Here is a 26,482-nt window from a genome sequence, read left to right as displayed (position 1 = left end):
CTGATTAGTGAAGGAGGAACAAGTGACAGGAAGCCCTGGCCAGTCTGAACCGGGGGACCTATGGTGTGTCAGTGGGTGAGGGGAAGGGGGTAGTCAGAGGAAGAGCAGACACAGGCAGCTGAGATGGACGAGTAAACAGTCACTTGGAGAGTAGCAAACAGTATAGCTGACAGGGGCTTGGGAGGAGAGCAGGCAACAAAGCCAGGTTATTAAAGGCCGGGTTGGGAAATGGGCTTGGACCATCAAGGGTACTTTTAACATGGCTGATTGGGATACTAGGGGCTAGTGAAGAATTTGGAGCAGGATAGCCCTGGATTAGATCTTGATCTAAGAAGCTTCTACTGTTATTTATTTTATTTTTATTTTTGGTCAGCTTGATACAAGCTTGGGTCATCTGGGAAAGGAGAACTTGAGAAAATGTCTCCATCAGATAAGCCTATGGGTAGGTCTGTGGGGGGGTTTTCTTGATTAATGACTGTTGTGGGAGGGCCCAAACCACAGTGAGCACTGACATCCCTGGACTGGTGGTCCTCGGTGACATACTAAGGCAGGCTGAGCAAACCTGGGGAGCAAGCCAATTAGCAACATTCCCCATGGTCTCTGGGTCAGCTCCTGCCTCCAGGTTCCTGCCCTGCTGTGTTCCTGCTCTGCCTCCCTCAATAATGAACTGTGATCTGGATGTATAAGCTAAGTAACCCTTTCCTCCCCAGTCACCTTAGGTCACAACCTTTCTTACAGCAATAGGAAATAACCTACAACAAGGCTTAATCTCTGCAGCTGTTAGCTGCGAAGGATTCAGAGTGAGGAGAGCAAAGGCAGAGAGAAGCTTTGGATGCACTGGGTGTAACGTGTCTGTGTTCTCCAAGTGAATCTGTTCATTAAGACTTGGGAAGAGGGGCCCGGCCTTCGAGAGGAAGATATGGTCATTGGCTACGCAGTCCCAGTTCCTCCATCTAAAAGGCAGAGGCAAGTGTGCTGGCTTCAGGTTGTTTCCGGGAAACAAACACAGCACTTTAGAAAACAGCACAGCGCTAGACTCACAGCGGGCGCAGGCAGGTTTCATAACGCTGTGTGGCTGCCTCAGAAGTGGGTGCACTGTCCTTCCCCATAGCCCCTTTATCCTCTCCGGGATTCTTCCTCAGTACTGGCAAACAAAAACACATAGCAGACACACGTTGCAGACACAGTTGCATTTTCCTGCAATGGCTAAAGCCGAACAAGTTAACTGACTCCGTTTACCCCACATAGCAGCCACGCTCCGGAATAGCTACCCAGCCTCTGGTAAATGGAATTCTGCTGAGTGCCTTTTTAATTTGTCTTTTTTCTTCATGCACAAGGGTTCATGAAATGATGACTTTGAATTTGTTATTTAAAACATGTAAAGTATTATGTATTGATTATGAATAGATGGAAATATGTGTGTGTGTGTATATATACATATATACAAATTCATACGCAGAAAACTTTATATTCCATATCCCAAAACTACAAATATAATGCTCTCTCTGTCTCTGTCTCTGTCTCTGTCTGTCTCTCTCTCTCTCTCTCTCTCTGTGTCTCTCTCTCTCTCTCTCTCTCTCTGTGTCTCTCTCTCTCTCTCTCTCTGGGAACTGAAGACACTGATTCAGATCCAGTGTGACGGTTCAGTGGGCAAAGGCACTCACTGCACAGCCTGGAAGCTTGACTTTGATCCCTGGGACCCAGGTAAAGGTGGAGGAGCGAACCGACCACACAGGTGTGTACTCTGTCTCCACACACGTGCTGTGGCACATGCACACTAACAGCAGTAATTGACAGTTTAAAACACATCAAACTCAATAAGCTGGTTACTACCTGTGAGCAAAGAAGGGGCAAACCAGCTCCATCTGTGATACTTTACATGTTCTTCCAGCTGGGTGCTGATGGGATGATGGCTGTTCTGTCTTCTACCTAGTTCCCGTGTAAGGAATAATAAATACACTGATGTATGTATACGATTTTAGATTTTGGAAAGAAAAGAAAGTCAGGCCCTCTATTTTTAAAGTGGTAATCTTGAGCTGGCATCTGGGCTCTGACAAGGAGGGAACCAGACAGGAAAGAATCGTTCGCTGCCTCCATCTGATCCAGTCAGATCCAGGCTGCCAACCCTCAGACACCCGCAGAGGAATCCCCACAAGAAAGAGTGGGATACCCAGAAGATAGTTTCCAGAGGAAACTCACTACAGAGAAATCGACAAGGGGGCAGGTACCTGCAGAGGCAGACCGGTCGCTAAAAAAAAAATGAAGAGAGGAATGCGTTGTTCTTTAGATTTCTAGGGAGGAAAAAAAACGCAGAAGAGGAAGGAAGAGCTTGTTCGTGATGGCAGGGAAGAAAAATCAGAGAAGACTGGGGCTGAACTGTCCAGAAAAAAATATTTATACTGACTCCACCTGAACAAGGCAGACCGTCACTGCTACGGAGACTTCCAGACACAAATGCTTTCGGGGCAGGACTTCCTGCCCAGCAGTCAACAAGGCAAAAACTGGGGAGGAGGACACATGAACAGTTGTTTTCACTTGGCAACACGGCACAGCACAGTGAGAGAAGTGAGGATCCGTCCCTACAACATCCCCAGCTCTCTGGCAGACGCAGTCTCACGGAGATGAAGACATCAGATTTTGGAAGCCACAGTGATGTCACAGCCTAAGTATGACACAAGTCAGATCCAGTCACCCGTTCTCAATAAGCCAACTGAAAGAGCCAAAATCAAAGCAAGAAGCAGAAAAAGGAGATCAGTTCACATTGGCAAGGGGACAAAAGGATCCAGGAAGCCCACCTCACCCCCCTTAAGTTTATCTTCAGGGTCCTAAGGTGAGACCAAAGTTTAGAGCAGAGGATATGCACATCTGAAGTCTAGCCAAGGTGTGTGCCCGCCACTAACCCACCCTTGTCTGCATGGACAAGTTAGAGCCGTGGAATCTCTTCCGGGACACAGGTTCCCCTTCTGGCTGGCACCTGCTCCTTTTCCAAGCATGCGATTCCTGAGGACATCCCTATTCTTTGGGGTCCATTGTTTCATTAGTTTGGGAGTCAGACTGAGAGACTCGGTGTCTCATTCAGAGATCTGCATTCCAGCCAGGTCTGTCCTAGAGGCTGGCATTTGTGAGGCAGAGAAGGTACTAGAGAAAGGGGGTGCGTGGAGTAATGCTGAAAAAGAGCTTCCTTGTGGCTGAAGACAAAGCTTTCAAAGGTCCAATCCAGGTGATTGGGCAAAGAAACCCTCTGGAAGCTCAAATCTTAATAGTTTCGCAGGCTTGGCAAGGCTGGGAAACATTTCAGTCCCAACAAGACAGAATGGTCTGAACACTTGTAGTCTGTAAGGGAGACTCAAGAGTAGCTTGCAACCACATTCTTCTGTAGAAGTACTAAGGTAACACTGAAGCTTGAGACCCTGTAGGAACTGAGGAAGGCATTCTAGACTCAGGATCTGGATTTGAATCGTGGCTCATGATTCTGTTGCAGAGAGACAGTCTGGGACTGTGTTATCTGTTGCCTAAGTCAGAAGCCGCCAGGCAAAGGGGCTACTAAGTACATGAAATGTTTTAGTGAAAATAAACTTCAATTTAATTAATTTTGCTAGAGATTTTCTTTATTGCAAGCTGGTTTATAATTCATATGTCACCCAGGATAGCTGAAAAAAAAATTCTTGCTTCAACCTTCAAGAGTAAGTATGTACCACCATGCCTATTTGTAAAATTTATTTTCATTAAATTTTTGTTATACTTTTTTATTACTTATTAATTTGAGGGTGAGGTAGGGCATGAACATTCCACAGTATACATGGTGTAGATGTGGAGGTCAAAGACCAACTTTTAAGAGGTAATTCTCTCTTTTAAGTATCCGGATTTTGGGGAGTAAACTCAGGTTGGTAGGACTGGTGTCAAGAGCCTTCACATGCTGAGACATATTGTCAGCCCTTAAACTCAAATTATTTTCTCATTCATCATATTGTGGAAGTGTTAGGTGTTGTAGCATGTGCTAGGTATATGTATAAACTCAATGTAACATAACAGATTTTCTAGTTGTCATTAATGACTTGGGTGAATTTTTTTACACATAACATTTCAATATGTTTATTTGAATATTTGATGAGAAAATGCAAGATACAGGAATATCTCAATAAGTCAAAACTGGTAATAAAACTGAATATTTCAATTTAAGAATGACATAGTGTGATGGTTTGTATATGTGCAGTCCAGGGAGTGGCACTTTTAGAAGGTATGGCCCTGTTGGAATAAGTGTGACCTTGTTGGAGTAGGTGTATCACTGTGGGCTTTGGCTTTAAGACCCTCATCCTAGCTGCCTGGAAGCCAGCATTTTCCTAGCAGCCTTCAGATGAAGATGCAGAACTCTCAACTCTGCCAGCACCATGCCCTGCCTTACTGAACTGAATCTCTTAACCTGTAAGTCAGCCCCAACTAAATGTTTTCTTTATAAGAAACCTGTCAAGGTCAAGGTGTCTGTTCACAGCAGTAAAACCTGAACTAAGACAATAAGCTATGTCCCCAGTTCAAAAAACTAATCTTGAAAATTTATCTTTAAAATGAAGAACTATTGCTGATGTAAAAATCAATATAGATGCAGAAGGTACTGAGGGTTGACTGTCCTATCAAATCTCATTCGGAGGGAGGTGGCTCAGTAGTTAAGAGTAGTTGCTGTTCTTCCAGAGGACCCTAGTTCAGTTCCCAGCAACTACATTACCAACCAACTTAAACTCCAGCGGCTCTGATGCTTTCCCTGAGGACGTCTGTACTCACTATATACCATACACACATTCACATAACTAAAAAGAAAAACACATCTTTTAATTTTTTTTTTAAATCGTGACAATCTGTGTTTGGTCCTTGAAACCTACGTGGAAGTCCTGCAATGTGTCTGCTGTCCTCCACATAGGGCACAGTGCTACAAACTAGGGCACTGTCCCCCAAAACAAAGCAAAACGAAATAAAAATCCATGTTGATGTTTAAATTGCTACTGTGATGGTATTGGAACATAAGACCTCTGAGTGAGCCAGGACCTAGTTGTCTTATATGTTGCCCCCTATCTCCCTCCTTCCATCCCTCCTTCTATCCCTTTCTTCCTCTCTCTCTCTCTCAATGAAGAACCAGGCAGGAGGAATCTGTACAGCGGAAGCCATGAGTAAACAGAGATGTTACATATCACGCAACTCCTGACAGTCTGTTGCCATCGGCTCTCCCAGAAGAGCAACAGATAAGAACAGTCCTGCTGACTGACAATGTCAGCAGTTTCTGTCCCCTCCCCCTGCTGTCCGGCTCACCAGTCAGCTTTCTTCACCCTCAGAGCCTTCACCTGTACAGACACAGCAAGAAGGACACTCTCTTAGATTTATTTCTCAGCTTCCTAAGCAACAAAGGAAACTTTCTTCTTTACAAATGTCCTGGTCTCTTGTGTTCTGTTACAGCAGCAGAAGGCTGGCAATGAAAATGCTGTTTTGTAAAACAAATTACTGAATGTGAGCCACATGTGGGGTGCATGCCAATAACCCCAGCTCTCAAGTAGTGGGAGTGGGAGATTAGGAGTCTAGGCTAGCCTGGGCCACATAAGATTCTCAGATGTGTTCAGTGAAAAGATGGCAAATTTTAAAATAGCTTTTCTCCCAACGGTTGAATGAGAATTGATATGAGTTGCCTGAAATTAGAAGTAAATATTCAATAAATACTTTTGAGTAATTCTTAACCAGGACTGCATTCATAATGTTAGCTGCTGCCTATAAACTGACTTGAATTCCCACACCCAAAAGAGAACCACTTTTAGGTGGAGAGGTGGATAAAAACACCACCACCTTTATTTTAGAAATTCTGCTGGAAAAACATAAAGGAAAGATCTGAGAGACATTTTATAACTAGTATAAGCTCAGCACAGCCTTTAGAGAAAACAGTTTGAAAGTTCCTGAAAAAAAAAAAAAAATGGAACTACCATCTGGTCCAACAATCCCACTTCTGGATATCTATCCAGAGGAGATGACATCAGTACCTTGAAGAGACTCTGCCGTCTCCAGGACAGGGTACAACAGCCAAATTACGGAAACAGTGGTGGATGAATGGGTAAAGAAAACGTGAGATACACAGATTTATAAAGGTGTATGTTTTTATCTATATCGTTTGGCTGTATAAAGAAGGAAATGCATTCCCTGAAACATGGATAAACTTGGGAGACACCATATTAAGTAAGCTGAGCTAGAAACACTAGAACAAACGCTGCCCCTGTGTCTCCCTTACAGGTGGCATCCAAGGAGTTTAAGAGCAGGGTAGTCACTAAGGTCTGGGAGTAAAGGAAATGGGGAGACCCTCACCTGCTCACTGAAGCCACTGCCTTTTATTTGTAAGACCTAATTCACTGTGTGGAGATCTGAAAGCCACTGTTAAAATAATGGTTCTGGGGTTGGGGGTTTGCTCAGTGAGGAAATGCTTAATTAGCAAGAGAAATGCCTGGGATTCAGAAAAAGATAAAAATAACTATTAATTACTGATAATGTATAGTACATTAGATCTCAAGCGTTCTGACCACCCAGTAAAGGATACCTGCGAAGGTCAAAGGTCACTGTAAAATAGCTGGCTCTGTATGGTAACTATGTCACAGTGTTTATCAGATGTCTGCATATTAAATATGTACAGAGTTCGTCAGTCATTCCTCAACAAAGCTGGAGGGGAAAACCTGGAAGTTCCTCCATTAAGCAACCATTATCTTGGTATAGACATTTGTTACATTTGTCAAAATCACTCTGCCAGAGAGACCAGGCATAACTTCTGTCACAGTGAGGGGTGCTTGGTGAAAGTAGAGCAAAGGCTGCCTTGCCTGTGATGTTTCCTCATCGCTCGCTCGCTCGCTTAGCTCAGGCCAGGACCTACCCCAGGCAAGTTCTCTGTGCCCCTGACCCTTTTGAGACAGGGTCGTTTCCAGTTTTTCAAGAAGCTAAGCTTATGTAACCCTCCTCCCCTGGCTTTGCCTCACCACACCTGGCTGGGCTGTTGTGGCTTCTAAACAAGGAGCTCATCCTCTGCCTGTTGATTTACTCCTCTTCTTTAATTTTTTTTTTTTTTTTGAGACAGGGTCTCACTGTGACAGCAGGCTGGCTCAAATTCACAGAAATCCACTTGCCTTTATCTCCTGGCGGCTGCCGGGATTACAGGCGCGCACCACCAACACCTGGCTCTTCCTTCCATGGAAATGATCCGCACTGAAGACGTTTGCGCTCAGCTTGCTGAGTGAGATCATGGGTGTCGTCGTTCTTAAAGTTATCCTAAAGGTGCTGTGACTCATCACCTTGTGGAATGCAGAAATAGAAGACAGTAATCTGTGCTCTCTGCCAATGTTCAGTGTGCGTGCGTGTGTGTGTGTGTGTGTGTGTGTGTGTGTGTGTAGGGAGGTGATCATGAGAGAGGATGAAGAGTTCTTAAGGGAGGTGGGGAATAGAGAAGGTAATGGAAAGGAGAGGGACACCCACCTGGAGACAGAAGAGGAAGGGGACCAGGAAAGGTCAGCGTAGGAGGGAAAAGATTAAAACTAAACAAGGTGACTCGTGTGTGCAGAAGATGCGACAAGGACGCCCACCGATCTGTGTGCTAAACTCACAGACAAATAAGCGAACAGTACAGACTCACACAAAGTTAACAAATTAGACAGTTTTAAAATCGATGAGGTTTAAAGTCAGCACTAAAATAAAGTAACTAGGCTGAAAACTATGGATGCAGATATTAACAGAGAAAATTATTTTTGGAACTCAACCTGGATATTGGAATTTTGGGGGGTGGGTTTTGGGATGTTTGGAATGAATCATGTATGTGAATACTCTTTCAGCCATAAATTATATGAAATATGAATACAGATCAAGTGTTTCTGATGCAAATCTAGCATTTGAATGGAAATATGCTGCAGGTTTAAAAATACACATAAATTTGGAAGAGTTCTCATGAAAAAAACAGAAATGAAATGAAAAAGTTGTATACTGACTATACATGTTTAACAGATATCTCAGATACTGGGAGAAAACAAATGTGTTATTAAAAGGAATTTTTTCTCAAACAACAAAAGAAGAAGAACTTTCACCTGCTTCTCTTTTTATTACAAGAGCATGTTCAGTTCTGCGTGTGGTTTGCACCCCACATCTGTTGAACGCAGATTACTTGGGAGGATGGCCCCCAGGCAGATGATTCCAGTCTATGACTTCTTATTTATACACAGGGGGAAAGTCAGGGTTATACTTTTAACATCTCTGTGGGTTTGTTTGTTTGTTTCCTTGTTTTCTCACCTAGAACTGAGGGTAACGGTGTCCTTACTTCAGGAGTTGTTTTAGAAATGATTGACTCCTGCCTGGTGCAGAGGGATGATTCTAAGCAAACTACCTCAGCAATACTGATCATTATGCGGTCCTGATGGGTTCCTTAACCATTGGTTGTTTCAGCTGAGTGAGCTAACACACAGACCAAGCAGCTTAGAGAGGGGTAGGTACCCCACTGTAGCCTGAATCTTCCAGGTGTGGCTGGTTCTGACCCCGTGTGTGTGGCAGGAAGCCTGGACGCTCCTAGCTGCTCAATTTTTACCTGTTGACTCCAGCTGGAAGCTTCTTTTGGAGTAACTGCCTCAGCCATTTGGCTCTATAACTTCACTTAAGGGCTAGCCTCCAGCCCCAGCAATCTCCCTCCCCCTACATTCCTTAACCATTTCCTGTCTGGTTTGTATATTTGGCATTTAATTGCCTTGTACTGTTGGGTAAGAGAATCGAGTGTATTTTCTCCTTGGTTATGTTAGGGGTAATGTTTTAAAATTTGCAAATTCCCCAACAGGGCATGAGAAGTGCCTAAAGATATATATTTAACCAACAGCCAGATGGGAACATTTGGCAAAACTAAGAGAGGAAAAGAGAATGTGACCGGGAGACCCTAGTCTACAAGGGACACCAAGAGCCACTGCAGAGAAGTTTTAGGTACAAGCTTGAGATAAGCAGGAAAGACTGAGCGCGCAGCTGACAGGGACACAGAGGGCAGAGGGCAGTAAGCAAGAGGATGGCCGCCCTGCCGCATCACCCCACACTCAAGGGGGACCTCCCTTCCGATGGCCCCCTACAACTATTTTTGGCTACACTCAACTTTAGAAAGTGACACAGCTCCCAACTCAGCCACCGTGGCTCTCAGAGAGCTCATTCCCAGGGTCCCCTTGCTCTCTCTTGCCTCTGGAGTCTTCTCCCACACCTAAGCAATTAAAATATTTGGAAAGCCTTTCTTCTACAGGAAGCCTTCGCTGACCTCTGTGAGTGAATGAAACGAGGTTCCCCTGCTTTCTGGATTCGCTGCCCTCCCTTAACCCCAGCGTTCTGTCAGCAGAAGACACTGCTACCTGGGACACTACGGAGCTTGTCACCTCCCAACACAGTGCCCGCTCCAAGCAGCACTGAATGAATTATTGTCACAAAGTTGATTCTTGTTTGGGCCACAGGAGAGGAAAAACCCCGCTAATGTGGAAAGAAAGAAGCCACTGTTCAACTGTGACTCATGGGCTTAGTGCCCAACACAGGGTTCGGCTTTGTTTTGAACTTTTGTGGCTCCAAATTTATGGTGAATTAGCAAGATGAGAGGGGAGCCAGCATTGGGGGGCCCAGGGACGTGATTCACTTCTCCCCACCGACTGCAGTGTGAGTTTGGGCTCGGTGTACAAAATGCTAAGGCGACTTCTCACCTTCCAAGTTCTGCCATTCTAAAGTTAGACTGTTGTTGGGCAGGTGCACTGGGGGGCAGTCACACTTGGATAGATACCGGCCATCAGTCACTAGACCCGGGGAAGCAGGATGTATCTAACATGGTTAAGTTAGGCTATAGGCCCACAGGCATAGGGGTCACAGAGACCAGCGGTTGGGGACTCTGCTCTCCAGGTATTAGCATGGCTATTGCAGTCATAATCAGCATAGTTATGATTACCAGCATGTGACCCTCACAGAGCTTACCCATTGACACAGGAAGAGGAAGGAGCATGAGGTGGCTCATGAGTGCCCTTCCTCCACTGAGGACATGTAAGTGACTTACAATGACTGAGGTGAAGACAGACTTTCCCTTGATGGCGAAGCTGCCTGTAAGTTGTCCAAGTTCCTCTTTAAAAACTCCTCACCAATGTTTCCGTAAGCGGCTCCAGTTAAACTTATTGGCTCACTAAGTTAGGCTCGAGGGGCAGCATGCTTTGGTCTGTTGCTGCCCTATCTGGGGTGAGTAACCTTGGTTCGTGTCTCCCTGGCAGAGTTAGCCAACATCAGCATCAGTGGAGACCAGATAACTTACTCACTGTGTTCTCATCCAACCTGGTTCTGATACACACACACTCTCTCTCTTTCTAACTTTATTCTCTACCCCTACGCCAAAAATCTGATTACATGATGAGGGCACAGTTAGTAATCTCCAACACTGATTTTTAATGAACTTAGCTTCATTTCCTATTTGGAAAGGGACAAACCCATTTAAAGGCTGTTCTGGGGCTGGGGAGATGGCTCAGTGGTTAAGAGCACTGACTGTTCTTCCAGAGGTCCTGAGTTCAATTCCCAGCAGCCACATGGTGGCTCGCAACCATCTGTAATGGGATCTGATGCCCTCTTCTGGTGTGTCTGAAGACAGCTACAGTGTACTCATGTACATAAAACAAATACATCTTTAAAAAAAATAAATAAAGGCTGTTCTGTGCCCCAATAGCTACTGTGTACTAGAAATCAGATGGGCATTTAAACTATATTATGGGAAAAAACAAACGGCTCAAACTAAATTCAAGTTCTCACAGCAGAAGTGCCTAGGGAGACTCCAGTATCAGAATATGTCTATGAAGTTAAAACTACTGCATTGGATCTGTTTGTCACCTGCCATTCACCCTGCCTATTTTCAGCTTCTTTTAGGTTAATAACAAGTCAATTGTAAGCATACCGGCTCCTTGTCCTGAGTACCAGATACTTCCCCGGGATTTTGGAACAGCAGCTAAGAGTATGAGGATTTTGGTCAGGCCTAGACTTTGATAGCTCAATGGAGTGTTTACCCACTTGCCTAGTATACCCAAGACCCTGGGTTCAACCCCAGTGCCAGAAAGAAAAGGGAAGACTTTGGTAGCATCTTCCTTGCTGGTCCCATCAATGCTCTTGTGACTTTGGAGGGTGCTTTGGATAGATAGAACTATCCGTGTGGACGAAGGAACTGCACTGTCTTCACAATATCTCTGGTGAGCGTACTGACCGTCCAAGCGGAGAGGGACATGTTGGGGGTGGTCAGGGTGGGAGTCACATTCTCTATGGCTGCTCTCTCTTCTCATCTGTGCTTGCAACAGCTGCTGCAGAACCAGGCAGTGACTGCCACTTTCATGACCAAGATCCAGGCCTTGTTTTCCTAGCACTTGAGAGGCTGAGGCAGGAGGATTGGTAAGAGTTTTAGGCCATCCTTGGCCACTGAGACCCTGCTCCCCAAAATAGAAACAAAACAACCACTATCCCCTCACCCCTCTCCCACCAATTTATCCCCAAGATGCCTCCTACTGCACCCTCACTTTTAGGTTCAAATTCAAATGTGAACCCACCAGTATCTTCAAGTTCACTGCTCAACACCCACCAGGAGGCAGCCAGTGAGTGCCTTTCTTCCTAATGCCTTTGTGCTCTCTCAATGACCTTCCCCCACCTCACCTTCTATCTTCCATTGACTTTGTAACTCTGTCCCTGTCACCCTTTTGACCTTGGCCACTTCCTGTGACCTCTGAGATTGCCTTCAGACTCTTTATTACAGGACACTGTGGTCACATGACTCTTTGTTTCTCTGTCTCCTTAGCAGGCTTGGGCCAAGGTGAGACTACAACCTCCTTTTGTACTTCGCCCAGGTGCCTTTGCCGCAGCAGTCTCTTGTGAAAGAAGCTCGGTAAATGTCAGTGCATTAATTAAACAGGAATGGGCAAGAGGAAGAGGGGTTAGAATGACTCCAGTCAAATATCTTAGCCATGAAACACAACTGGCCTCACCGCCAGGCCTCTCCTCCAGGTCTTTCTCGGGTTCTTCCTCGGGCAATCCAAACCACAGAAGGTAGGGCTGGCTCCTCGCAGTCTTCTCCCTTTCCCTCTTTCAGAACCGAGTTTCTTGTTTAGCTGCTCGCAATCCCTCGTCATCACCTGTGCAGCTTCCTGCACAAGTTTCTGTGCCTGTTTTTGTGTGCAGCAGTTTGTGCCCTGTCTCCTGCACCAAGGCTGAAGTTTTGCAAGCTCCTAGAGTTCTCTGCTAAGCCCACCCCAGCGCTTTGTGCATGGTGGAGCTTACCCACTTCAGTGGTCCTGACTTGTTTTGGGGTAATTCACACCTACTGTCTCCACCACCAACATTGCCCAAATCCACAGGGGGTAGATTTGGAATTTAGCCTTTCCAGGGTTGAGATTCACTAAAACTAAATCGGAAAAAGGTCTTTCCTATTGCAAATAGAAACTATTTTAAATATGTCTATAACTCATGGCCATCCATCTGCACAGCATATGATTTTATGGGTTATTTATTTATTTGAGAGATTAGAAGGTTGAGCCAAATCATTTTCTCTCGCACCCAGTGGATTAACTTCACTTGAAAAATGTTTGCTAAAGTTAGGAGTGCGCCTATGACCTTGGCCCTATTACCACTAAACCAACTAGGATGCAGGCCCAGCAGCCTGGCAAACAGGAAACTTGGCGACAACTCCTTTGAAAAAGAGCAGGCTACCCTGCAGAGGACCAATTATAGGTCCCCGAGGAGGCTTCGGGAGCAGTCACAGCCTGGTTCCTGGCATCCAGCTTGCCCCGCTAAATGCTTCCTGTTTGACAGTCTTTTCCCACTTCAGCAGGTGGGAACAAGTCAAGGTAAATAAATGTGAGGGTCAGAGGGAGGCAGCTGAGTCAGGCGCATGCGCTCCTGCTGCCGCCTGCAAGCTGCCCCCATGCTGTCTCATCCTGGGGAGATGTTTAACTTTGATGTGCTCCCTGGGAGTTAAGAAAATCTGACACAAGCTTTGTACTGTGCTTGAGAGCTAGCAGCCCTAGTGGAAACTCTTCTTCGTGTGTGCTAAGCAATGGCTCTGCTATGTCGTGTTTGAAGTGACTGCAAAACCAGCCTGGCACTGGCTGTGCTCTCAGGCCACTAGACCTTGTCACTCCTGCCTTCTCCCAAGGTGACCCAGCACTGGGCTGCCAGCTCTGTCCAGAGCTGCTGGTGGAGGTGAGACTCCTGGCCAGCAGCTGCCTGGCCGGGAACCCCTGAGCTGGAAGCTGTGGGGGAAGGAACAGAAGGGACAGGGGAGAAGCGCAGTGTTAATGGGCGCGCCAGCACTCGGGCGGAAGTGGGTTTGTGGTGGGGCTCGCACGGGATAAAGAGAGGAGTTGGGTTGGGTTTGGGAGGGTTTTTAACAGGAAGGAAGGCAGTTGAGAAAAAAAAATCTTCTACTTCTTTGCAGTCATTTTCTGAAATGAGTCAGAGACAGCCAGCAGTGTCCCAAGGTGCCACTGAACACAGGCCTTGCCTTTCTCCTTAAATGCTTGTGGGATGGGACGGGCAGGGTGTCATTGTCTCACCTGTACCTCCCAAAGTAACAGTGTTCTGTGGACAGTCGGGCTATCAGATCATTAACCATGACTTTTCACCCTGAAGTTCTCTTGCACAACCTCGTGTTACTTCCACGGGCAATCTGTCTTGAATTTCTCATGGGACTGTTTTTCCCCCTTGCTTGTTAGCCCCATAATTAAAGAGTCATGATAGAAAAACACCAGTGTCACCCCAGATCTGTGGTGTGCGGTCAAGGAGGCATCTTGAGAAGGGATCCAGGGTATCTCAGTTGGCGGGGAGGTGATAGGGCTGGCCCCACCTCTGGAGCTGAGGCCCCTCATCCTTCAGTCCACGGCTGTCCAGCTGAGCACTGCTGGACCAGACAAAGGGCTCGCTCCCACGGTGCACCAGAAGATCCTCAGCACATCAGGAAGCATAAACCACAGGGAAGCATGATTTCAGAAGCCCAGAGCATCACAGGCCAGTGGAGAGATGCTCCCACCTGCCTTACTTGTCTGTCTGTCCATCAGTGTCATCTGTCTGACCCCATCCCTCTCCACAAATCACATTTTACTTTCTAAGAGAGGCCTTTGATCTTTACCACAGGCCTGACCCTGGGACCCAATATGTAGCCCAGGTTAGACCCAAACTCTCAGCAATCCTTCTTCCTCAGCCCCCTACCTCCCAAATGCTAGGTTTACAGGCATTCAAGTTTATTGCCTCTTTTCTGCCAGTTTTATAAGAGCCACCAGATGAGTCTGCCAAGGTGAGGCGAGGCAGCCCCTTAACTGAGCCCTTATCACTTCTCAGTCTGGAGGAAACAATAGCTCCTACCTGAGGCCAACATGACCACATGAACTTCCTGGTTGTATCACTCTCCTATGTGCAGAAGCTCATCACAACCTAAGGCACGCACCTAAGGTCCTGGCCCAGCATTCTCTAGTCTCCAAATTCCTCTGTCATCTGGCTGCAGAAGTCCCCAAGCAATGTCACCCACACCCTAAAGACCATCGTTCACTCTCTGCTCCCCTTGCCTGACAGATACTTCAACTCTTCCTGGCTCATAGGGATGCTAACATAGGAGATGGAAAGGCAGGAAGAAAAGAAGGGACAGAGGGAATGAAGGAAGGGAGAAGGAGGGAGGAAGGGAAGGATGGAGGAGAGGGAAGAAAGGCATAGTTCAGGAGGGAGGGAGGAAGGAATCACAACTTGGTCTCCACAAATGTTTCCCTAGGGCTCTAGTCCTCCTCAGCACCTCCCCTAAGCCCTTCTGCACACTGGCACACACAGGCAAGCAGAACCAAACCCTCAGGTTACAAAAGCTTCCAGTCTTACATCACCAACTATCTGTTGCTTTCGGAAGCCAGCCTGTTTGTTTCGCCATACTTTGTTTCCCCCACCTCGCCCTCACCTCCTCTTCTTCCCTTTTTTTTTTTTTTTTTTTTTTTTTTTTTTTTTGGTCTGTTGTTTTTTATTTTGAGGACCTCTCTCTAAATTGCTTAAGCTAGCCTCGAACTCACCATACGTCAGACTGTTCTTGAATTTTTGCTTCTCCTGCCTCGGGCTCCCATGTGGCTGGGATCACAGGCCAGTACCCTCTGCTTTTTGTTGTCTGCGGTACTGGAGACTGAAAGTAGGGCCAGGTATCATTTAGGGATGGTTCTGGAACTTGCTATGTAAACCAAGCTGGCCTTGAACTCATATTGATCTGCCTGCCTCTGCCTCCTGAGTGCTAATCTATAGCAGTTTCAGGCCAGTCAGGGCAACACAGTAAAGAGCCTGGAGGGAAGGGAGGGAGGGAGGCAGGGAGGGAGGGAGAGAGAGACAGAGATGCACAGAGAAAGACGGAGAGACACAGAGAGATACACAGACAGAATCTACCCACACTAAGCACATGTTCTAGTATTGAGCTAAACCCCAGCCATCTCTTAACTTCTTTTAAACAAGGGTTGTCTCTCTCTGTTGTCTTCCATGCCACAGGCTAAATCAATGCATAGCAAACCAGGGTGAACAATGTGCCAAATGTCCCCGCTTCCGGACTGCCTTGTGGCACTATGTCACCTACTCCTTCCAGCCATATCCCTTACCCGCCTCCCTCCCGTGTCCACAGCAGTCTCCTGAGTCTTGACTGAGCCACTCCGGTGCACAGACACCTATCAGAAGGCCCCTGCTTGGCAGTCTCTGCATTTGTTCTCATTTCTGGCTGTGTATGAATTGCTACTTCTCAGCAAAAGAACAGGCTCTCAAACAAAGCCTGTCCTGCGTCTGAATGTGTATGGCACGCACAGGAGAAGCATTCCGTAGCTCAAGGCAGCTCACACCGGCTGAATAACACCGGCTGCACAGTGTTCTGGGGGAGAAATGAAAAGAGGAGCTGGCACCCACCGTTGTACCGAGCAGTAGTTCTGAAGCCTGCACAGTGGTACGTCAGGACCACTGAGGGCTGTTGAAAACAGATCAGGGCGTGGGTAGGGAGGTGGTTCAGTGGTTAAGAATACATGCTGCTCTTGCAGAGGACCCAGGTTCAGTTACCAGCTTATCAGTTACCAAATGGCAGCTCACAACCATCTGGAGTTCCAGTCCCAGGGGATCTGACATCCTCTTGTGACCTCCATGGGATCCTGTATGCAAATGGTATGCAGACATATACATACATACATACATACATACATATATACATACATACATATGTGTATATATATATATATATATATATATATATATATCAAAATATTACTCCCACTCAGAATGTTAACACATAAAATTAAACAAGAGAACAAACAAGCATATCCAAAGCTAGTTGTAGTGGCCTACTGCCCTATATTCCCAGCACTCCTGAGACAGGCTGGAGGTTCATAGCAAGTCTGAGACTAGCCTGATGTATATATTGAGTTCTAGGACAGCCAGCAGCGAGTCTCAAAATAACAAAAACAGATCAGAGAGATAGAGGACATAGCTCAGTAGAAGAATATTTGTCTAACAAGCTTGAAGGAAGCCCCAGGTTTGACCACAGGACCACAGATGCTACAGAGCCAGCCTCTAGAGTGAGGTCTAGGATGGATCCCAAGAATGTGCATTTCTAGGTTCCCGGATGCTGCTGCTGGCCCAGGGCTCACTGTTGGAGAACCATTAACACGAGACATGAACTTTACAGTCTCACACAGCCCGAGGCTGCTGCTCTTGAGCGGTTTCTGAGCTTTGGGAAAAGCCTGGTCACCCAACCCTTTTGATGACTTTGGGAACATGCCCTCCTGGCTGTTAGGGATCTGAGAGTAGGGTTGAGAGTTGTCTTCCTTGATTGGATGAAGTAGCCAGCCCACTAGGGTCACAGAAAGTTTGCCAGGAGTGATGGGCATCAAGGCCTTTTTCTAGGTGGCTCTTGAGAGCATCAGTGATGTCTGTGGGTGCAAAGTATGTGCCTGGTGCTTTGCTTCGTGACTAATTCTGTTTCTATTATCAAAATCCTATTTTCTCCATGCTCTGAAGCTTTTGCCTGTCCCAGCCTTTTTCAGTAGTTAAGTGCTGGCTATTCCCTAGTGTTTTCTTCAGAATCGTCCCTGCTGGGTTGTGCTCTCTGCCCCTTATTTCACTCCTGGGCTGGCACTCTTTTTTTCTTCTCCCCTCTGTCGTATTTGATCACTCCCTGTGTTCTAAGCCCGACCTTGTCTCTTCTCCCTCACACACCTTCCTTGAGTGACATTATCTGGTGCAGCAGCTTTGACTTTTACCACATGTTCATGGCTGCACATCATTCAGTACCCCAGCCCAGACCGCCCTGTCCTTGCCCTGTGCTCTCTCGCCACCTCTTCACGTCAAGAAATTCTCTTCAACTCTTCACATCCGAACGTATTCGCCAAGCCCCATCTTTTCACGCACTGTATGTCTTTATCACCCAGGCTCTTTGCTCCCCGTACCTGCCTTTCTTTGACCCAGGTCCAATCTTTACCACCTCTCTCCTCAATCATTTCGAGGAGGAGAGCCGCCAGGAGTGGCTTGTTGTGCCAGCATCGGGGTTTATGAATCTTGTCTGATGTAATTGAGAGTTAAAGATGAGGTCGCCCTCCCATTTAACAGATGAGGGCATTAGGATGCTAAGTTCACCCAGAGCTCTGCTTGCTTGTAGTAACACCTGAGAACCTGGATTCTGTTTTTCCTCTTTTACTTCTTGTGCATGGGTGTTTTTTCCTTACATGCATGTCAGTGTCACACATGATCCAGAGGCTAGAACAGGGTGTTAGATAGCCTGTGGCTGCAATCCGGAGTTACAGATGATTGTATGCTGCTATGAAAACCAAACTCACATTCTCTGGAAGAGCCATCTCTCCACCTAAGCCTGTATTCTTTAACCACTCAAATACTGATGGGCCCCACATTTGTTTGCGAGCTTCTTAGACCACATTATCCCTAGACTAGCTAGATCAAAGAACTCCAAAGAGCCGGGGCTAGGTTCCCCTCAGATGATGATCCTGGGCAGTTAAGGTCATGGGTCCCTGAGGTAGTCATGGCTACATTTCCTGATCCAGCCTGCTCAACTGCTTGCACTTCCTACAGAATGCTGTCTAGTTCTTTTAAAACACAGAGGCAGCCTGGTGTAGAGGCACATACTTGCCTCCCAACTCTTGGGAGGTGGAGGCAGGAGAATCCAAAGTTCAGCTTCAGAGCCAGTTTGAGGGTAGCCTTGGCTGTAGACAGATGCTACCATGACACCTCCTGCATTCCATCCCCTTTGCCTGAACAGATGACCTTCTGACCCTTTGCACCCTCATGTCCGAGTCTTCCTTTACTCCCAGCCTGGAGTCATACCATGCACCCAGAGTTCCAGAACTTTCACACCTGATATTTGCTCAGCCTTAGGGCCTTTCTGCTCCGTATCCCTTCCACCCAACCTCAACATTAGCAAATATTTTCTCCTTTTGCTTGTGCTTGGTTTTGTGACACATTTAAAATGTCACCTCCACAAATCTCCTTGGGTGATAGTAATCCCTCCCTTTTTTGTTCTCTTGGTGATTTGCCCAATAACTCTGACTTGCAATACTTGGTTTATATACTTATCTTCCCCCCAAAGACTTTGAATCTTAAGATCTGTGTCTCCTTCATTCTTTAACTCCATGACCTGTTCTGAGGTGGACACTCAGTGAATGAAAGAAGGAACCTGAGAGATTCTCTCAGTGCCTCACACTGTGCCTGCCTCCACCAACCTGAGGGTCAAGGCAGCAACTGGGATGCCACCTCACCAAGTGGTCCAGGCTGGGTGAGATGAACTCCTGTCAGAGGACAGCACAGTACCTGCACAGAGCAAGCACTTAGACATCCTGGTGTGAGGGACAGCTTAGAAAGCAGCCATCTTATGGAATATTCTAGGTATATGTATGGGGTAGAGGTGGGGGAGAGACACAAGGGAAAATGTTCTCTTGGCTGATAGTTTTTTTTAAAAAAACTTATATTTATTTATCTTTTTCCTGACTGCTTTGATATTTCTTTATAAATATTGATTTTAATAGACATTTGTCACTTCAGCTGCCAACACACACAAACATATACACAAACACTCCAGCCCCTGATCTGACTATATAAACCTCAGGAAACCACAGAGACACAGATTCCCTCAGGAGGCAGAAATGTCAGCTGTGACTCAGGGACACCGAAACACGCTAGTTTAGAGAGAACCGTTAGTCCTCGGGCAAACTTTGAACAGGAGTCAGGTGGACAGGTACAGTGCCAGATCTGGAACCAGGAAGTGACATTTTTGTTCATTCCAGTGCCCAGGGACACCTGGGATGTCCGGGAATGGACTCCCTGTGAAATGCTCTGACTCCTTCACAGGGTGGAGCTCAACACTGGAGTGCTGGGATATTACACTGGTTCCCGGCGATGTTTGTCAGAGGAAAAGGAGCACTACCCAGTCAGAACGTGATCTATTCTGAATCAATCAACCAAGTATAGAAACTGGGAGGAGGGAGCTGGGGTGTCCGGATGGAGGAAGCTAAACTCTTTCTTCCACAATGAAAAAACACAGGCTTTGGACCTGGCTGTGTTCTTCATGGATATAGTATTGAGGGTGTTAACGATGTCAGCCTATTCCATCTTAGAGTCCATTGGGACTGAGAAAAACCAGTAGCAATAACCTACAGAAATCAACAATGCCTTCTTGGCAAAGGAATCAAATAGTGTTGGGAAGCATCAGGCAGGCAGAGATGAGGTAAACCTGTCAGCCTATGAACCAGTCCTGTGGTTGGAAGGGGACCTGGGAAGATTTCCTGTAAACAGAACAGAGCCCTCCCTGTTCAGGGTGAAGACTTCACAGGGAAGATGCTGGTACCTGGTCACCAGTACCCAAACTACACTAGCAAAGAAAGAGGATATCCCTTTGACTGAAGAGACAGCCTGTGTTCTTTTTAAAGTTGACATTTAACTGGGGAAAGCAAATGGACACTCCTGAGACAATCAAGAAAAGAAAACCTAGAATGTTCTATCCATGAAACACATAACTACCTTACTTTTTCTCTTGCTGTAATAAAAATACCCTGATAAAGCTGGTGGTGATGGTGCACACCTTTGCCCACAGCACTCAGGAGGCATGCAGTTCTCTGAGTTCGAGGTCATCCTGATCTACAGATGAGTTCAAGGACAGCCAGAACTACACAAAAACAAAACAAAACACCCGGGCAAGAGCATCTGAAGGGAGAAGGGCTTGTCTTGGCTTACAGCTGTGGACAGAGCCCATCACGGAGACTGGAGCTTGAGATAGCTGGTCGCTTCAAATCAGCAGTCAGCACACAGAGGAATGAGTGCTCAGCTAGCTTTATAGGAAGGCTAGGGCCCCAAGCCAGAAAATGGTGTCACCCACTTTTAGGGTAAATCGTTCCACCTCAATTAGCATAAACAAGTTAGTCCTTCATAGGCATGCTTAAGGCTGAGCCAACACAGATAATCCGTCACAGACATGCTCACGGGTGTGCATCCTAGGTGAGTTCAGGTTTTGTCAAGTTAACAACATCCCTACAGAGCTCTGAGACTCAGCATAGGGTATCGTGCATCAACACTGGGTACCCGGCATCAGCACTGGGTACCGGCATCAGCCCTGGGCTGTATACTATCTCACATAGACCTCAGTAAACACAACCTACTTCATAGTTTATCAGCTTGACACAAACCAGAGTCAGCTGGAAGGAGGGAACTTCAGTGAGGAATTTTTAAATTGGCCCATGGGCATGTCTATAAAGCATTTTCTTGATTGCTGATTGATGTGAACGAGATATTGGCCCACTGTGGGTGGTTCCACCCCTGGGCAGATGGTCCTGGGCTGTAGATAAAGAAGCAAGTGATAGAAGCCAGCATCCCTCCAGGGTCTGTGCTTCAGTTTCTGCCTTGGCTTCCCTTGCTGAAGAGCTGTGATGTATAAGTCAGATAAGCCAGTTTCCCCCACATTACTTGGTCAGCATTTTTATCACAGCATCAAAGTTGCAAACCAGGACACCAAAGAAGGAGAGCTGCAGCAAGTGGGATGCAGAATTAACACCAGTAACCAACAGTGCTCTAGCCCCCAGCCTCCTCTGCCACACCAACAGTCCCTCATTGTTTTAAAAACCGAGATACCCTCAGGTGTCACAAAACATACCTTTTCAAGTGTGCATCTCTGAGCTTTAACTGTCACCTCAAGGTGGTCATGCACCTTGTCCACCATCTTGTTCTGGAATATTTTCGTCCCTGAAAAGGAAACTCAGTCTCTTCCCACCTCTGCCCCAGAGGCTGGCTGCTGCTCCGTGTCACGTGCCTGTCCTAACATTTGATGTAAATGTAACACTGTCTTCCACGGCATTTTGCCTCTGTCTCCATTCTCAGCACGATGCTGTTGGGGGCACCATCTGTGCTCTCTCCTCATCCCTAGGGTTCGCTAACACCCTCAGATGACAGCCCCAACCTCTGCCCTAGAGAACTGTGCTTCAGTCTTCATTCCACACATTGGAAACCCCAGTGCCAGGTGGAGGTTAGCTCCCAGCAGGCCTTCCTTCTCTGAACAGGAAGATTCGATGCAGAACCTGGGAACACCATCTCTCTCCCTTGCTCTTCCCTGGAGTTTAGCAAACCACCAGCCTTTAATTTCATTTTTCTCCCTGGTGGCGGACCGAGTCTTCATTGCTTCATCTCTCATTCCTTTACCGTAGAGGGACCGGATCCCACACAACCAAACTTTCTTTAGCTAGGTTTTCCCAGAAGCTCATTGGAAATGTTGGTATATCAGAGGATTATAAGGGTGTGTTTTCAAGAAGAGCCCAGTGGGAGATCTGAGAGCAGTGCTCTCTCAGGGTGGGGGTGGGGGGACCAAGTCCCTCTGAGAGGGCAGCAGTGATGCAGACAGGACCTCTGTGTAATATTATTCTCCACACATGTCAATCACAGGATGAGGCTGCTCTCTGGGTAGATCACATCCAGTCCCTTCACCTCTCTGTGGCCTCAAGCAAGCGTGGCCCCTATTTCTGAGAGCTGCCAAAGTGGTTGTTAGCACTACAGATCCTGCTGCATTGTTTCCCCACAAACACAGGCAGAATCTCTGACTCCATCCAGTGCAGTGCTGAGCTCTTAGGCTCTGTTGACTAGTAGTCAGATGGTCAGATAATCAGAATTCACAGAAGACTTAAAAATAATTTTCTTTATGGTCACAACAGTCAACTGTGTTGTGGGAAGGAATATTATTTACTTCTCTGACCTCTGCTTGTTTGTATATATATATATATATATTTTTTTTTTTTTTTTAGACAGCCAGGTTGGATTCAGTTTTGTAGACCAGGTTAGACTCAAACTTATATCTGGCTCTCTAAATGCTGAGATTCCAGGTGTTTGCCATGACCATGTGAAAAAGAAAACAAAATAGATTCCTAAGGTGGTTGATGTAAAAGAAGGAAACATAGACACCCAGGAAAATCTGCTTCATGATACTCCTGGTGGTAAGTTTGACTGTCAACAAAATGCCCAGTGTTTGAAAAGCCAGGGGTTGAGATGCCAGAGGACCCTCTCCTAGGTCTGTGTCACCTCCTCTGGTGTGGTCACATCACCATGTCACAACTGTACCCTTTCCCCTCCTTCTTCAGTCGATTTGCACAGTTCTCAAGGTGTTCATGAGGTAAGAGGACATGGAAGGGTTTTGAGAAGCATATATTTATAAACATGATGATTTTTAATGACTTGGGTTTTTTAATTGTATGATGGGCAACTGAGAAGGAAGATGTAAAGAACAAGAGCCCAGAGGTTCCAATGGGTTCTCAACAAAGTCTGTCCCAGTGTGAGAACATGCTGACCCAGACCTGATGACTCTTTCATTCAGCCCTCATTAGTGACTATATCTGACCTTTAAGAAACAGCTAATTAACACAGGTCCAGAATGAGCCCCGGAAAAACTAAGAGATGAGAAGGGTACATTAAAAGGAGAATGAAAGGAGAAAGAGAGAGGAATAAGAAGAGGGAGAGAAGAAGAGAGGGAGGGGGATAAGTGGAGACACAGAGGCAAAGGAAAGAGAGGAGATAAGATGGTCCAGCTGCAGAGAGGAAGAAGATGTCACTTGCAGGTGCCCTTGTGACAGCCACAGTGTTCCCTCCCTGTGCACCATTCCGTGGGAGGGGCATTTCCCACAGTCTCTTCACACCTCTGTTTTTTATCAGTCAGTTACCTTCCCAACCTACTTAAGGTGAGAAGGGTTCCCAGGCAACCTGACCTTGATCTTTATCCATCTCCTGAAGGCCTTGGGCAGAAGGTGGCAGGGATGGCCAGAAAGCAGAGCCAGATCAGCTGGCAAACAGAGGGCCCTCAGCGAGCCCGGCAGCCTGTAAACTGTTCTTCTGTTTTCCAGGCTTTACCAACATGGTTTTATTCCATGTGACTGCTATTTCAGGAGCAGTAAATATTGCCGGAGGTCTGTTTAAAAAGGCCGATGACCTGAAATGTTGTGGTTATTTTTCCTTCTTCTTCTTTTCTTTTCCATTTGAATTGTCTCCAAGAGGCAGGCCTGCTCAGGCGGCACGTAGTCAGTCTTAACTCGCTGTCTTTAGTCTTAACATTCCTTTTTTTTTTGTCTTGTCACATGCTAGATTGGTAAAAGCAGACATCGGAGACAAGGATACAGAGGTGGAAAGCTGACCTAGGTGCAGGGACTGCAGGGGTGACCAGGGTGTTCCCGGAAGAAGGTAGGGAGTACTCAGCTCTTTGCTGCCCTTCCTGCTTCCGGAGCTGATGTTTGACCTATAATTACCGTCTCTTCCCTCTGAGAAAACAGCGACATCGCGAGTAAGCACAGAGCAGAAAAAAAGCATTACATAAAGGATGGAAGGTTTATAAATACAGTTAAAATTATAGGATTGTGTCCCTGTGTTTAGTTCTCTGAAGAGAGGGCTGGGAAGAGAGGAGAGGCCTTCTTCAGCTTGACTCGGGTCCTAAAATACCCAGGTGGGACTCTTTAAGGGCCAGACCAAGTAGTTCCCCCAACCTCACTCCCAAAAGTGAAATACTGCTCAAAAGCAAAGGAGGGTGTGCCTGGATGGTGAATGTGTGTGTGTGTGTGTGTGTGTGTGTCTGTGTGTGTCTGTGTGTGTGTGTGTGTGTGTGTATAGAACCTGTGGGAGCCGGTTTTCTCCTGCACCATCTGGGTGTGGACATCAAACTCTGGTCATCGGGACCCACTACAAGAGTAGCCTTGACATCCTGCAGGTCCACCTGGCCAGGCTTCTTTCATGACGTTTTAAAGTTTCTTACTATCTGATTATTCGGTCTCTCTTCATCCAACTGTCACTAAGTGGGCATAACCTTACTTCACCCAGTACCACCCAGTGCCCGGGCTTAAACCTAGGTCCCTGCCCATGAAGCCAGCATTTATCCACTAAGTTATATATACCCAGCCCTTGTAAAAATTCATGTTTTGAGATCTTCCCTAAGTTTCCCAGGCTGGCCCAGAACTCACTCTTCAGCCCAGACTTGAACTTGGAAACCTGCCACAGCCTCCTGATGAACAAGGGTGGCATGCCAACTGTCCAGCTGACCTCTCAGGCCTCTGAGAACCTACATCTTTCCATGGACCAGTGAAATATTATAACCCAGCTCACTCAAACTGACTCTCTTCCCTTGCAACCTTGAGAGATAATCACCCGAGTCAATCTGCTGTGATAGACAATGGTAGACGGTGGAAGTGTCTCAAACAGAAAGAAAAGAAGCACGAGAGAGAAGCGGAGAAATGCAGCAGCAGTCACTGGGCACATAGACATTTCTGCTTTCTTATGGTTCTTGGGGTCTTGAGTCTCACTCACTACCAGAAAAGACTAGAGAGAAGCCTGGGGTCGGGCTCTGCCTTCATGTGGAATGAACTTCCGAGGGAGCAGAACTCTGGAAGAGATGACAGTGACAGTCTTCCCATCCATCATCAGCATGGTTTTACTTTCATGGTCGGATCGGAAGCTATTCAGCCCAATGTTTGCCACTCAGCAGAGCCTCACTCAGCAGAGCCTCAGAACAGCGAAGAAGGTTACGTATCCTCAGTACGTTGCCTTGCTCTGCCTAGAGTTGGCCTCTCTGTGTGGAATGGTTTTCACCCTTTCTATGTGCATTCGAAGCAAATGGAGTGGCTTGGCAGGATATCAAAAGGCCAGGGGCTGGAAACTTAAGAAACTGACCTTCAGACATGTTTGGCCCCGCCCCACAGCCCTGCCCCTTGAGCCTCGGTTCAATTTCCTCACCTGCCTCTAAAGTGCCTCTGGCTCTCATCTGTTGCAGTTCCCTCATAGGCCAGTGGCCTGGAATCTTTGACTACAGTTCTCAACCGTGAGTCTCGACTCTCACAGGGGTCATATACCCCGCATCCCAGATATTTACATTACAATCCATAACTGTAGCAAAATTACAGTTATCAAGTAGCAACGGAATAATGTTTTGGTTGGCAGTCACCATAACAAGAGGCGCTGGATGACAGGGTTGCAGCATGAGGAAGGTTGAGAGCCACTGCTCCACAGTGTGTTTGCTTCTCTCCCGAAACGTCAGGAAAGTGGGGAAAGAGAATAAGAATGGCGTTTTGTTTTCCAACTGTTCAGATCATGTGATTCTTTCTCAGGCTTCAGGTTTTTTCCTAACACATCTCTAGACGTTCAAGGGACAGTAGAGTACAGGAGCTACTGCTCTTGGTTAAGTTGAAGCCCCATCATCCGCATGCGCTCAGGTGCCACACACCTCCACACGCTCATACACAGAATTTAAAATAATAAATCGTTAAGAGCCTACCAGGTTAATTGCATTAAAATGTGTTTTCTGTTAAAAAAAATCAGAAGGAAAATAACTAAAATAGCCTTTCATTCTTCCTGTCAGAACCAGTGTCTATTAGTAATGAAAATAAATTTTTTTTTTTTTTCTGTAAGCATGCTATGGTTTTAAAATGTTTCCCCATTGGGAATGGTGGTGCATGATTTTAATCCCAGCACCCAGGAGGCAGAGACAGGCAGATAAATCTCTATGAGTTCAAGGCCAGTCTGGTCTATAAAGTGAGATCCAGGACAGCCAGATACACAGAGAGACCCTGTCTCAGGAAGGAAAAAAGAAAGGTTTCCTCTAAGTTTTATGTGTTGGAAACTTAATGGGGACTTGGAGAATTAGGATTAGATGAAGTCATGAGGGTGAGGACCACAATGTAATTAGTGGTTTTTTAAGAACGGGAAGAGTCTGAATACCGCATGACAACTCAGTCTCACCATGTGACAGCCTTTGTCATGTGATGACCTATCAGGAAGGCCCTCACCAAATGCCAAGCAGATGCTGGCACCACATTATTGGATATCCAGTACCATAAACTGAGTAAGTCTCTATTCTTTATAAATTTGGGGGGCTGTAAGATTCTGTTATAGCAAAAGAAAATAGGAGGAGACAACATTTGTTTCTTTATACACATGCCTCGGTGTGTGCTGGACG

The sequence above is a fragment of the Micromys minutus genome (genome assembly GCF_963924665.1).
Source record: "Micromys minutus genome assembly, chromosome: 1".
NCBI classification, from domain to species: Eukaryota; Metazoa; Chordata; class Mammalia; order Rodentia; family Muridae; genus Micromys; species Micromys minutus.
The sequence above is the reverse complement of the archived record's forward strand: the minus strand, read 5'-3'. Positions refer to the sequence as shown.